This window comes from Lissotriton vulgaris, chromosome 6 (assembly GCF_964263255.1).
Source record: "Lissotriton vulgaris chromosome 6, aLisVul1.2, whole genome shotgun sequence".
Taxonomy (NCBI): domain Eukaryota; kingdom Metazoa; phylum Chordata; class Amphibia; order Caudata; family Salamandridae; genus Lissotriton; species Lissotriton vulgaris.
The window spans coordinates 137,528,556-137,542,316 of NC_141694.1; the positions used below are offsets into that span (position 1 = coordinate 137,528,556).

A 13,761-nucleotide genomic window follows, 5' to 3' on the forward strand; every position below is an offset into this window, starting at 1 on the left:
GGAAAAGGAGCATTAGCTTCCGTAATACAGTATGCTTCTGCTGAGGGGCACGGTGTGCACATTTTAGTAACAAAGCAGCAGCCATGCACAAGTGGCGTTCTTCGCTCCGTAGGACAGCATTAGTGATAAAGGTAAACGAAGTACCAGTGCAGGGGCAGGGTTAGACACATGGACCAGTGGCTGAGAGAAGATGCTGAAGGGCTGAACTGGTACTGCTGGCAGCATACTGTATGCGGCAAACTGCATGTCTTGGCACATCTGAGGTTTAGCGAACTCATACAGCCCTGTATAGGCTGGATGGCTGGTAACATTAGGCACTCCGAGTAGGGAATAAACTAATAGGTTAGTGATGTGCGAAGAAACATACCTGAGACCTAGCTAATTTTCGATCTGATCCGTATATATTATCTGCAGAGTTGTTTCTTATAATTATGATTATTCTGATACATGTAATTTGTAGACAAATATTCCAAAATAAATATTCATATGATAGTAAAATATCAACCACCCTGTATGCATATTGATTTTGGGATACAAGATACTTTTATGATCGACTGCAGGCTTATTATGATCTGCAGATAAGAGATTCCAAGACCGCTTTATCGGACTCTTAACATTTCATGTATAACAGAGACTAACTCGCTAGTGAAGGGGTGAGAGACACGTGCCAGTTCCCCTTTTCTCTGAAAAGGGTGCATTTACTTTTGAGGCTTAAGGTATCTTCGGGGTGTTACCCAAATAATATTGGGGGTACACAATTAAGCTGGGTAACTTCAAATATCTGTTATTTAGGACCACAATCTCTTCCGGGTGAACATGTGTTTTGCAAAACGTTACATCATGTCATGATATGTTGAAAACTAAAAAGCCATATACTCTAGAGACTTGAAAACGCTTAGGGGTGCAATCCTTCTGTTACAGGCTGATTATCCAGTGCCCTGTTAGTAGGGGCCTCCTAGCACTTTCACGTGAGATTAAATGGTAGAGTAAAAACCTGACATCAGTGTGTACAATTTACTGTTCCAATGTGGAATTGTAGTACATTGAGGACTAATAAGGTGGCCAGGTATCCCTAAATATTCTTGGAAATTAACCTGGAGATCCCTACCCTACTGTTGTGGGAAAAGTGAAATATGAAAACCTAGCGCAACAGCAGGCACCAGCAGAAAGCGTTGCACAGCTGTACATGGTAAAAGAGCAGTGTAGGCCAAAATCCTGTGCTGACGAGAGAAAGGTGAAGAGTTCACCTGAGGACATTATAGAAAAAATAACTTGGAAGTGTTGCAGTTAAAGGCCAACTTGTGTTTAGCAAGCTTGAAGGAATTTATGGCTTTAGCACACGGGGCCCCAGCACATATTTTGTGTTTCCAAATAGATTGAAACTTGATTAGATAAAAGGAGCAGGAGATTTAATCAGTCAAGAACGCACAGAGGTGTTAGGTGCACAATGATAAAGCAAACAGGTTACAGAAACTGTATTTACCACAAATATGCATGTATTTAAGAGTGAAGAAGGGTTAGTTTGCTAAACATTGTTTGAAATGCAATAAAGAATATGTGGAGGATCAGGTCAGAGTTTGGGATTACGCTGTTACGGATATTTTAGTGCTTTTCCACTTTCAATCTGTAACTATCAAGGCAAATAATATTTGCTGTTTTGTTATAAAGTATTGTCTAGTTTTGTGTATAAGAAGCTGTCTGTGAAACAACAAATTGATACCCACTACCTGCCTGTGAAACTCCCCAGCCCTCTCTTCTAACGCCAACGAAGCCGCCGCCAACCTCACCATATGGTTATCCAACACCGCCGACACCTTAGCACCACTGAAAAAACGTCAAAGCAAACCTGGCAGCAAGAAAGCCTCATGGTTCAACGATGATCTCAAGAAGTCCAAGAAACTCTGCCGCTCCCTTGAAAAGGCCTGGAAAAAAGACCCAACCACCAGCACCAAGGACGCCTTCAAAAGCGCCACCCGCACTCACCACCAACTGATCCGAAAAGCCAAGAAAACAGCATTCAAGGATCGACTTGACAACAACGCCCACAACAGCAAGGAACTTTTCAACATCGTCAAGGAATTTTCCAATCCCTCGGCCAACTCCAACGACATCACCCCCTCGCAAACCCTCTGCGACTCCCTAGCCTCTTTTTTCCACAACAAGATTGCAGACATCCACAACAGCTTCGACAACCAACCCGGAAACCAACCCACCCTACCATCTGCTGACCATCTTCCCCCCGTGAACACCCTTAACGCCTGGAATCCAATCTCCACTGAGGACACAATCCGCCTGATGAATTCCATCCACTCAGGATCCCCCACAGACCCATTCCCTCACCACATCTTCAACAAAGCAGACTCCGTCATAGCACCGCACCTCCGAGACGTCATCAACTGCTCCTTCAACTCCGCTACCTTCCCAGAAGACTGGAAACACGCTGAACTCACCGCCCTTCTGAAAAAACCAACAGCGGACCCCACCGAACTCAAAAATTACCGCCCCATCTTGCTTCTTCCATTCCCGGCCAAAGTCATCGAGAAAGCCGTCAACAACCAGCTCGCTGCCTTCCTCGAAGCCAACAAATCCCTCGACCCCTCACAATCTGGCTTCCGAGCAAAACACAGCACAGAGACCGCCCTCATCGCAGCAACAGACGACATTCGAACTCTACTGGACAATGGAGACACAGTCGCCCTCATCCTCCTCGACCTCTCTGCAGCATTCGATACAGTCTGCCACAGCACCCTTCTACAGCGCCTCAGAAACATCGGAATACAAGGAAAAGCACTTGAATGGATCACCTCCTTCCTCTCCGGAAGAACACAGAGAGTCCGCCTCCCACCATTCAAGTCCGAGGCCACCGAAGTCATCTGTGGCGTACCACAAGGATCCTCACTCAGTCCCACCCTCTTCAACGTATACATGAGCCCCCTCGCGGCCATCGCACGCCAACACAACCTCAACATCATCTCCTACGCGGATGACACCCAACTAATCCTATCACTCACCAAAGACCCCAACACCGCCAAAACTAACCTACACGAAGGAATGAAAGAAGTTGCCGAATGGATGAAACTAAGCCGCCTGAAACTGAACTCAGACAAAACAGAAGTCCTCATCTTAGGTACATCCCCCTCTGCTTGGGACGACTCCTGGTGGCCGGAAGCCCTCGGAAAAGCACCCATCCCGACAGACCACGCACGGAACCTTGGCGTCATCCTGGATTCTTCACTTTCAATGAACAGACAAGTCAGCGCCGTATCCTCTTCCTGCTTCAACATTCTTCGCATGCTCAGAAAAACATTTCGCTGGATCCCCTCCGAAACAAGGAAAACAGTCACCCACGCCCTGGTCACGAGCCGACTGGACTACGGAAACACCCTCTACGCAGGTACCACCGCTAAACTCCAGAAGAAACTCCAACGAATCCAAAACGCCTCAGCCAGGCTCATACTAGACATCCCACGCAACGAACACATCTCTGGTCACCTTAAAGACCTCCACTGGCTACCCGTCAATAAGAGGATCACTTTCCGACTGCTTACCCACGCACACAAATCACTCTACGACATCGGACCAGATTGCCTCAACTCTCGACTGTCCTTCTACACCCCCTCCCGCCAACTACGCTCTTCCAGCCTAGCCCTCGCCACTGTACCTCGCATTAACAAGACCACCATGGGAGGCAGATCCTTTTCATACCTGGCTGCTAAAACATGGAACTCACTCCCCGCTTACCTTCGCCTCACCCAGAACCACCTAGCGTTCAGAAAGCAGCTTAAAACGTGGATATTTGACAAATAATCCTCCTCCCCTTCCTAAGCGCCTTGAAACCCTCTGGGTATGTAGTGCGCTATACAAATTTTATGACTTGACTTGACTTGTGTGAGGAGAGTCAATTTCCCTGTCGTGACAGTAAAGAGCTGTCTTTACATTGCCAAAGAGGAGTCTGTCTTTTCTTCATATTTGGTTTTAAAACCTCCTGTAACACTACCAGTAACCAAAGTAATTTAATCTGACTGGAAATTACAAGGTCAGGTGATAGGTGCTAGATGCAAAATATTATGCAGTATTCTGCAACCACTTCAGCTGAGCCATCAGACATTTGGGCAACCCCAAATGCACGCCATCACAGTAATCTAGTCTTGAAGGAATGACTGCAAATGAAAATGGTTTCTTGAGATGAAGAGTAAATTCAATATTTCTGCCCATGATATTCTGACATACAACAAAGAAAACCAGGATTCCCGACTTTACAAGTTGGAGAAGATGACTGTAGTAAGCTGGCTCTTCATATGGTATACCAAAAAGAGTTATATTGCACAAAAAGTCCAGGTATTCCCTTCGGAGTGGGCAGGGGCTTGCTCTAGCAAGCCCTGGGTGCTCTTCTGGGGTAGTGTGGTCAAGCAGCCTTAGGCTTATCAGAGAGGAATGTTAGAAATCTACAAATAAACACAATAGTTAATAAATGATACGCACAACTAAACAAGGAGATCCACACCTATTTATAAAAACAACCCGTATTTTATATATGTTTAGGCACCAGATTCAATACTATCGGGTAAGTACATTTTGCAGGAGAAATACTTTACATTTTAAAAAGTCACCACTTTGTGCATTTTTCAGAAGCTCCGATTTTATCCTATGGGAGGAAAAACAAGTAAGGCATTCAGGTACAGCATAGCGTCTTACGAGACCAATCTCCTGGACTTAAGGTAAGTAGGAGCAAGGTCCAAGGCAGCACCAGCAGGTCACCTTCAGTAGTACTTTGGCGGCCGAATGAAGTGTGGCAAAACGGCATTGGGTGCCCAATGTTAGTCAAGGGAGATCGGTCTGCGGAAAAAGAGGCTGCAAGTTTGGACTGGGAGGCTGGCTGAACCAAAAAGAGGGTTCAATTCTTGTGATGCTAAGTGACGTGTGGACACTGGTGGTCCTTTCCTCCTACGGCCAAGGTGGGAGGGTGTAGAGGGTATTGCGGTTTCTGGTTTCTTCGTCCTGGAGCACTCGCAGTAGAGGCGGCCTGCACACAGAGGCTGCAGGCAACGTCTGAGTGTTCACAAGGGTTGATGCCAAGATATACTGTCTCTTGAGGGCTTGGGGACAACACTGACATATTGGGCCCACTTCGACTCGACTTGGGGGGGCTCGGGTGCAGTAGTGCTTGGTAGCGGCAGATTCTTGTGGGTATGAAGTCCTCACAGTTCTTCTTGGGGTACCTGCAGAATGCAGGAGAGCAGCTTCGCTGCTCCAAAGGAGTCCTTGAGTCTTTACTGATGCAGGCAGTCCTCCCAGATTTTGGAGGCATGACAGATGCAGGGTGAGTCAACTTTGGCACAATTTGAAACGGAACAGCAGACAGGCCAGCAGGGCTGATGCCAAGTCAGTTGCACTTCTCCAGTCTTTGCTTTCGTGGCTTTTCAGTGTCCTTCTTCATAGGGCATCAGAATCTGATTTCCTGGTGCCAGGAGCTCCCCTAAATACTGAATTAGAGGTGTTAGGGTAGTAGCCAATGGGCTTCTTACCCATGGGGATACTAAATTTGCCTTCACCAAGATGGCCAACTCTGAAAGGTTGTATCCACTGGAGGTAGCCCGTCTTAGGGGTGGCATTAGCCTGGGGGTGGACATGCCCATCTTGACTAGCTAATTTCCCCACTTGTCCAAGTGCCACAGGGCTCTGCACAAGGTCAGCATCTTCTCCGGTGAGAGAACCAGATTTGCATACCAAAGGCGGGGGGCTCTTTGAAGCTCCTGTGCCTTGGAATTTTAATCTGCATGTCATCCTGTGGGAGGGGGTGAAAAACACCCTCTGCCCGAGCAGGCTTTGCCTCAATCCTCTTGAGAGCAAAGGTCCTCGCCCTTGGGGGTCAGAAACATCTCTTGGTGGCAGGATGGTGAAAACAACAGTCAGTCAGCACACCGGAAGGTTTTCTGGGAGGCTCCTATAAGGTGCATGTATTATTAAATCCAAAAACAACAAGTGATGGACTGAATGTGGATCAATGTCACACACTCCCCCAGTCAAAAGATCTGGGCCCAAATCCATCGTTTTTTTGCACTCCACACCACCCTGGGTTAGACAATGGCGATATGCAAATCAGCTCTGACCCTGTTGCCCCACGGGAACAGTCCAGTCCGAACTACAAAAGCCATGTCCTTCCCAGAACGGAATCAAGCATCCGAGGACCGGACCGGTTTCGAGGTAACACCTCATCAGCCCGGCTAGCTTGACTCCAAGTGGTGTGGAGTGCCTGGGACCCGCGTCTGGGCATCCCCAGCGCACTTAGGGCGGCAATTGCAAAAACAACAAGTGATGGACTGAATGTGGATCAATGTCACACACTCCCCCAGTCAAAAGATCTGGGCCCAAATCCATCGTTTTTTTACACTCCACACCACCCTGGGTTAGACAATGGCGATATGCAAATCAGCTCTGACCCTGTTGCCCCATGGGAACAGTCCAGTCCGAACTACAAAGGCCATGTCCTTCCCAGAACGGAATCAAGCATCCGAGGACCGGACCGGTTTCGAGGTAACACCTCTCATCAGCCCGGCTAGCTTGAGTGCAAAAAAACGATGGATTTGGGCCCAGATCTTTTGACTGGGATGAATGTGTGACATTGATCCACATTCGGTCCATCACCTGTTTTGTTTGCAATACCGCCATAAGTGCGCTGGGGATGCTCAGACGTGGGTCCCAGGCACTCCACACCACTGGAGTCAAGCTAGCCGGGCTGATGAGAGGTGTTACCTCGAAACCGGTCCGGTCCTCGGATGCTTGATTCCGTTCTGGGAAGGACATGGCTTTTGTAGTTCGGACTGGACTGTTCCCATGGGGCACAGGGTCAGAGCTGATTTGCATATCGCCATTGTCTAACCCAGGGTGGTGTGGAGTGCAAAAAAACGATGGATTTGGGCCCAGATCTTTTGACTGGGATGAATGTGTGACATTGATCCACATTCGGTCCATCACCTGTTTTGTTTGCAATACCGCCATAAGTGCGCTGGGGATGCTCAGACGTGGGTCCCAGGCACTCCACACCACTGGAGTCAAGCTAGCCGGGCTGATGAGAGGTGTTACCTCGAAACCGGTCCGGTCCTCGGATGCTTGATTCCGTTCTGGGAAGGACATGGCTTTTGTAGTTCGGACTGGACTGTTCCCATGGGGCACAGGGTCAGAGCTGATTTGCATATCGCCATTGTCTAACCCAGGGTGGTGTGGAGTGCAAAAAAACGATGGATTTGGGCCCAGATCTTTTGACTGGGATGAATGTGTGACATTGATCCACATTCGGTCCATCACCTGTTTTGTTTGCAATACCGCCATAAGTGCGCTGGGGATGCTCAGACGTGGGTCCCAGGCACTCCACACCACTGGAGTCAAGCTAGCCGGGCTGATGAGAGGTGTTACCTCGAAACCGGTCCGGTCCTCGGATGCTTGATTCCGTTCTGGGAAGGACATGGCTTTTGTAGTTCGGACTGGACTGTTCCCATGGGGCACAAGGTCAGAGCTGATTTGCATATCGCCATTGTCTAACCCAGGGTGGTGTGGAGTGCAAAAAAACCATGGATTTGGGCCCAGATCTTTTGACTGGGATGAATGTGTGACATTGATCCACATTCGGTCCATCACCTGTTTTGTTTGCAATACCGCCATAAGTGCGCTGGGGATGCTCAGACGTGGGTCCCAGGCACTCCACACCACTGGAGTCAAGCTAGCCGGGCTGATGAGAGGTGTTACCTCGAAACCGGTCCGGTCCTCGGATGCTTGATTCCGTTCTGGGAAGGACATGGCTTTTGGAGTTCGGACTGGACTGTTCCCATGGGGCACAGGGTCAGAGCTGATTTGCATATCGCCATTGTCTAACCCAGGGTGGTGTGGAGTGCAAAAAAACCATGGATTTGGGCCCAGATCTTTTGACTGGGATGAATGTGTGACATTGATCCACATTCGGTCCATCACCTGTTTTGTTTGCAATACCGCCATAAGTGCGCTGGGGATGCTCAGACGTGGGTCCCAGGCACTCCACACCACTGGAGTCAAGCTAGCCTGGCTGATGAGGTGTTACCTCGAAACCGGTCCGGTCCTCGGATGCTTGATTCCGTTCTGGGAAGGACATGGCTTTTGTAGTTCGGACTGGACTGTTCCCATGGGGCACAGGGTCAGAGCTGATTTGCATATCGCCATTGTCTAACCCAGGGTGGTGTGGAGTGCAAAAAAAACATGGATTTGGGCCCAGATCTTTTGACTGGGATGAATGTGTGACATTGATCCACATTCGGTCCATCACCTGTTTTGTTTGCAATACCGCCATAAGTGCGCTGGGGATGCTCAGACGTGGGTCCCAGGCACTCCACACCACTGGAGTCAAGCTAGCCGGGCTGATGAGGTGTTACCTCGAAACCGGTCCGGTCCTCGGATGCTTGATTCCGTTCTGGGAAGGACATGGCTTTTGTAGTTCGGACTGGACTGTTCCCATGGGGCACAGGGTCAGAGCTGATTTGCATATCGCCATTGTCTAACCCAGGGTGGTGTGGAGTGCAAAAAAACCATGGATTTGGGCCCAGATCTTTTGACTGGGATGAATGTGTGACATTGATCCACATTCGGTCCATCACCTGTTTTGTTTGTATTAATAAATCCAACACTGGAATTAGTGGGGGACCCTCTTTAGTACCTCAGGCCCTGATACCCAGGGTACTATTTACTAGGGACACACAGAGTGTACTAAAGGTATTGCCAATCAAGTAAACAATTGCACGTTTTTGGGAAAGAGATCTGGGACCGGGGAGCTGGTTAGGAGGAACCCAGTGCACTTCCAGTCAAAATCACATCATATACCAAGAAAAAAATGGGAGGGGGTGACCATGTCAATAAGGGGCACTTTCCTGCAGTGATGTTCCTAAATCTTCCGCAAATAGGTGTTTTATCCTCAAATGGGAGTTCCTACTTACTACTGTTAAGCTTGAGAAGTACAATATTCAGACAAGATCTCACATAAAGAGCGGCTGCGGTGTTTGGCTCATTGGTACACAGAAAAGTGTATTGTCTGCATGCCAAGGCAGCACAAGCTACGCTTTAGTGCACAAAACCTATTATGCATATCGCACAACTAGTGCCTAAACCTTGCAGCAATTTCCCTTTTAGGCTTGGGTTTGAACAATGCAGCTGTCACGGAGACCGAATGATGCTATCAATGTACATAGAGTAGGCTTTAAGTAAGCAAATGAACAGAAATATATATATATATATATATATATATATATATATATATAAATATATATATATATATATATATATATATATATATATCCAACCAAAACCTTCTCCAGTCAAGAAAAGAGATCCGGGCCACTTGGAAGTGCAAAGCGTGTTTTATTTAATGGCTTTCTCGACGCATTTCGCAGTGAAATCTGCTTTTTCACGAGACTCGGAAAAAAGCATTGTGGCACCGGCGCTTTGCCTCACGATCCGGAGCTCAGTGGGGAAAAAAGCGGGAGCGTTCAGGCATTGCGGGCACTGAGGGCAGGTTGCCTCGCATCGAGCGCTGCGTTAACAATATCGAGTCAGATTAGGTGAAGCTGTTGCTTAGTGGGGTAAGGTGCCTCCCTGTTAAACACGATAGCCTGGCAGGCTGAGCAGCTCATTATTAAACTAGAGAGCCTGGGTCAAAACTTCAGTAGTGCATCACTTTTAAACTAATTGCTGGTCGCTGCAAGGAAAATTTTACGAGTAAGCCTAATCGTTCTAAACCGGTTTTAGCATTACCTGCCATTAGGTGGCTTAGGATTTGCATAGCGTGGGGCCTGATTAGAAGTGGTTTCCCAGCTGGTAAGGCAAGGTTGGCAGATTGCTTGTTCATAGGAATAGCGCGTGATGGATATTAAGGGAAGTGCTTAAAAATTTGCATAATCTTTAAACAGAGGACAGCAAGTGTGCCTAGTACAGAGGCAGTGGGAGCTGATAGTGCGCATTAGGCCTCAGGATGCCAGCAAGGGGGCGCAGCCACAAGAGGAAGGACAAGGACCCCAAAATCATTCAGTTGCTCAAGTTGGTGTTGGCATAACTTGGCAGGGAGGAAGAGGAGAGCGAGGATGATCAGGGTGGGCAGGCCCCAGAGTCTGATGAGGATCAGGCCCCAGAGACAGGGTTAAGGGACCGCCCTCGTAGAAATGGTGTACGTCCCAAAGCTGCTTTCCCTCCTCTGGTTAAGAGGCCTAGGACACAGTCACGAAAAGGAAAGGGTGAGGGCAATAGTGGGGCAAAGAGGAATAAGAAAGGCGGGTTGCAGGGGGGACTGGCTGTAGTGCCCAAGGCCCCTTTGCCATCGGTGGTTCCCCCGCAGCCAGAACCAGTGGTCCTGGACCCTAGCGTACCAATACCCTCATTACCTGTGCTGCCTCCTCAGCCAGTTCCTGTTGCACCTCCTGTTACGAACATACCCCCAATGCGGGTAGTGCCCCCTCAGCCATTACCCCTGCTGGTTCCTATCGCACCACCACAATCTGAGCCAGGGAATGATGTGGGGGCCAAATTAGCAGAGATCAGAGGAGCTTTGAAGGCGTTAGTACCTGCGCCAGATATCCCAAGCCCGGTATTACCAGAGGTGGTGCCAGCCATAGTGACTCCAATACTAGTGGGGCAGGGGGAGGGGGTGTCGCCCGCACATGGGGCAGCACCAGCTGTGGCAGTCCCTCCCCCCCTCCACAACCGGAGGTAACAGCGGGGCAGTGGCACCATGGGCACCGAAATCAGCGGCGGAGAGCGCCCTGAGTGAAATAAGCAAACAGGTTGCGCTGCTGGGAGAAATACAGGACGCAAAGTCAGGTACCGCCAGTCAGGTGGATGGTCAAACGGCCACCGCCCCATCAGAGGCATCAGTGACCGCAGCAGGTAAGGCGGTGGGGACCTTAAACAAAGACTCAGATGGTGGGCCTAAAGCAGTGGGGGGTCATGATACACTTATACAAACCTGGGAAACTGGCAACATATGTCTCGCTTGACACAAATGTAAAGATTTGGAAGAGGAGTTTGTGGATATTTTCTCGCTTATCAGACCAAAGAGGAGGGAGGTTGAATTTAGGGAGATGGATGGGAAGGAAGGTTCCTTCAGAGATAGGAGACCAAGGGTTGAGGAGTCCAATACTAATTGGTTGTATGGTTTCCATGTTTTTACAACTGTACTGTTAGAGAAGAAGCCGGAACTGGCAATACCTTTGGAATATTACGCAAATAAGATTTTGAAGGCCCACGCAGCACATGGGGGTATGGCATGGTTGGACTATTAAAGGGACTTCAGATGGGAAAAAGTAGAGGACCCGGACATCGGGTGGGATCAGACGGAGGTCAATGTGTGGCTGGAAAACGTTTATAACAAAACACACCACACAAAGCAGCCCTTTCGGACCTCTCAAGGTGGACCGGGGGAGAAGAGGGGAACTTGCTGGGCACTTAACAAAAAAGCGTGTAACTGGCCTACAGGCCAATGTAAATTCAAACACGCCTGTGCATTCTGCGGTCATTCTTCCCACCCGGGCGTCAAGTGCAATAAAAAAATCTAAAGAAAGGAGCAGGGAGAACAAACCCCCTCAGCTATAAGCTGCCCACGCCAGTAGATGTTGGGAGACTGATTTTTTGGCTGAATCAGTATCCAGACAGAACAGCAGCCAGGACTTTATATCAGGGGTTTCCGCATCCCAGCTCAAGGCGTACCTCCTGTAGATCGCTGTAATAACCTGCTATCAGCACGCATGCATCCCACTGTAGTGTCGCAGAAGGTTGAGAAGGAGCGGGCGCTCGGCCGAGTGGGTGGCCCTTTCCCTGCCCCCCCCCCGTTGCCAGGTTATGTGTGTTCGTCACTGGGGTTGGTTCCTAAGGAGGAGCCAGGTCAGTTCAGGATGATCCACAACTTGTCAGCACCAAGGGGGGCATCAGTGCATGACGCCATTAACCCCTTGTGTTCTGTGACTTACTCCTCCTTTGACATGGCATTGCAGAAACTGTGGGACCTTGGGTCAAACGCCACTATGGCAAGAACAGACATCGAATCAGCTTTTCGCCTCTTGCCTGTGCATCCAGAAGATTATCATTTGCTGGGGTTCCAAGTGAATCACCAGTTCTACTATGACAGGTGCATGCCAATGGGTTGTGCAGTCTCTTGTAGATACTTTGAAACATTTAGCTCTATGCTGCAATGGTTATTCACACTCAGGACAGGTTGCAGAGAAGTGGTGCTTTACTTAGATGACTTTATGGTCATGGGCCCAGCAGCTTCAGATGCGTGCGCACAGGCTTTGGCGCAGATGGTAGCTATGTTAAATGAATTTAAAGTACCATTGGCGCAGGGCAAGACAGTAGGCCCCGACACATGCATGTCCTTTTTGGGAATGGAGATTGACACAGTAGCTGGGGAATGCAGGGTGCCATTAGATAAGGTGCAGGCTTTTCCCCAAGCAATTGACTCAGCATTGGCTGGGGCTAAAGTTACCCTACACCAATTGCAGGTGTTGGTGGGCCAGTTGAACTGCGCCCTTCGTATCATCCCGATGGGGCGCCCCTTCTCAAGGTCTATAGCAAGGGCAATGGTAGGATTAACTCAGAAGCATCACCACATGCGCCTACAAGCAGAGGTGTAGGAGGATTTGAGAGTGCGGCGCAGCTTCCTGAGAAATTTCAATGGTAAGGTGGTTTGGCCAGCGCCGCTGGGGTCCAGTGCTGATTTGGGCTTGATCACAGACTCAGCAGGTAGCATTGGCTTTTGAGCTATCCTAGGGTCCCAATGGTGCAGGGGCGATTGGCCAGATGAGTGGCATGAGATTGGTTTGACTATAAACATAGCCTTCTTGGAGTTATTACCAATCATAGTGGCAGTGACAGTGTGGGGGAAACCCTTCAAGAACAAGTCAGTGATATTCTGGTCAGACAACATGGCAGTAGTGGAGGCAATCAAAAGGCAAGGAGCTACATGTAAACATGTTCTGAGATTGTTGAAACACTTGGTGTTGGCCTGCTTGAGGCTGAACCTGCTGTTCAAAGCGGCACATATAACAGGAGTAGATAATCAGGCGGCTGATGCTTTGTCTCGTTCCAAGTTACAGGATTTCCGGAGGTACCACCCACAGGCGGAGGAGCAGATGACAATGTTCCCAACATCACTGTGTAGGATTGGAGCCCCGGGGCTGGTAGGTGCCTCACTGAGTGATCGCACTAGGAGATCTTAGCAACAGCATTTCATCTCTTACAGGATGTATGTGCGCAAGGCCGGGATAGCGGGCCTGTTTTCTGCCAATGCAATATTCAGTTTTCTACACATGTTGAGGGACCAGGGTAGGGCAGTCTCTTATGCTAGGGCACATGTGACAGCGATAGGTTTCTTCGCTGAGCTGGCATGTGAACGCAACCCGGGCGCATCTTTTGTGGTCAAGAAAGCTTTGTTTAGGTGAGCCAGGTTAGATGGTCCCAAAAGGGATTTGAGGAGGCCCTTAGATGTTAGAACACTGGGCGATATTCTTGAGTCCCTTCCTCTAGTCTGCTGCTCATCATTTGAGAGCATATTATTTGGGGCTGTGTTTTCCCTGGCCTTTTATGGGGCATTTCAATTGGGGGAACTGGTGGGGACATCTAGAGCTGACCAGTAGGGGGGCATTCAATTTCGAGACACCAAGCTGACTCCGGGGGGTTTAGTAGTGAGCCTTAAGAAATCAAAAACTGACCAGGTGGGAAAGGGTACAACTATACATCTGTGTCCTGCACCCAGTA

At 49.0% G+C, this 13,761-nt stretch overlaps 2 protein-coding genes across 3 annotated transcripts in view; both read right to left on the reverse strand.

Moving 5' to 3' along the window:
• LOC147706908 (mechanosensitive cation channel TMEM63A-like) overlaps positions 1–13,761 on the reverse strand; it is a 926,114-nt gene that overhangs the window by 747,682 nt on the left and 164,671 nt on the right. The window lies entirely within an intron of this gene.
• Positions 1–13,761, reverse strand: part of LOC147706910 (mechanosensitive cation channel TMEM63A-like) — a 403,911-nt gene that overhangs the window by 225,526 nt on the left and 164,624 nt on the right. The gene's annotated exons all lie outside the window — the stretch shown is intronic.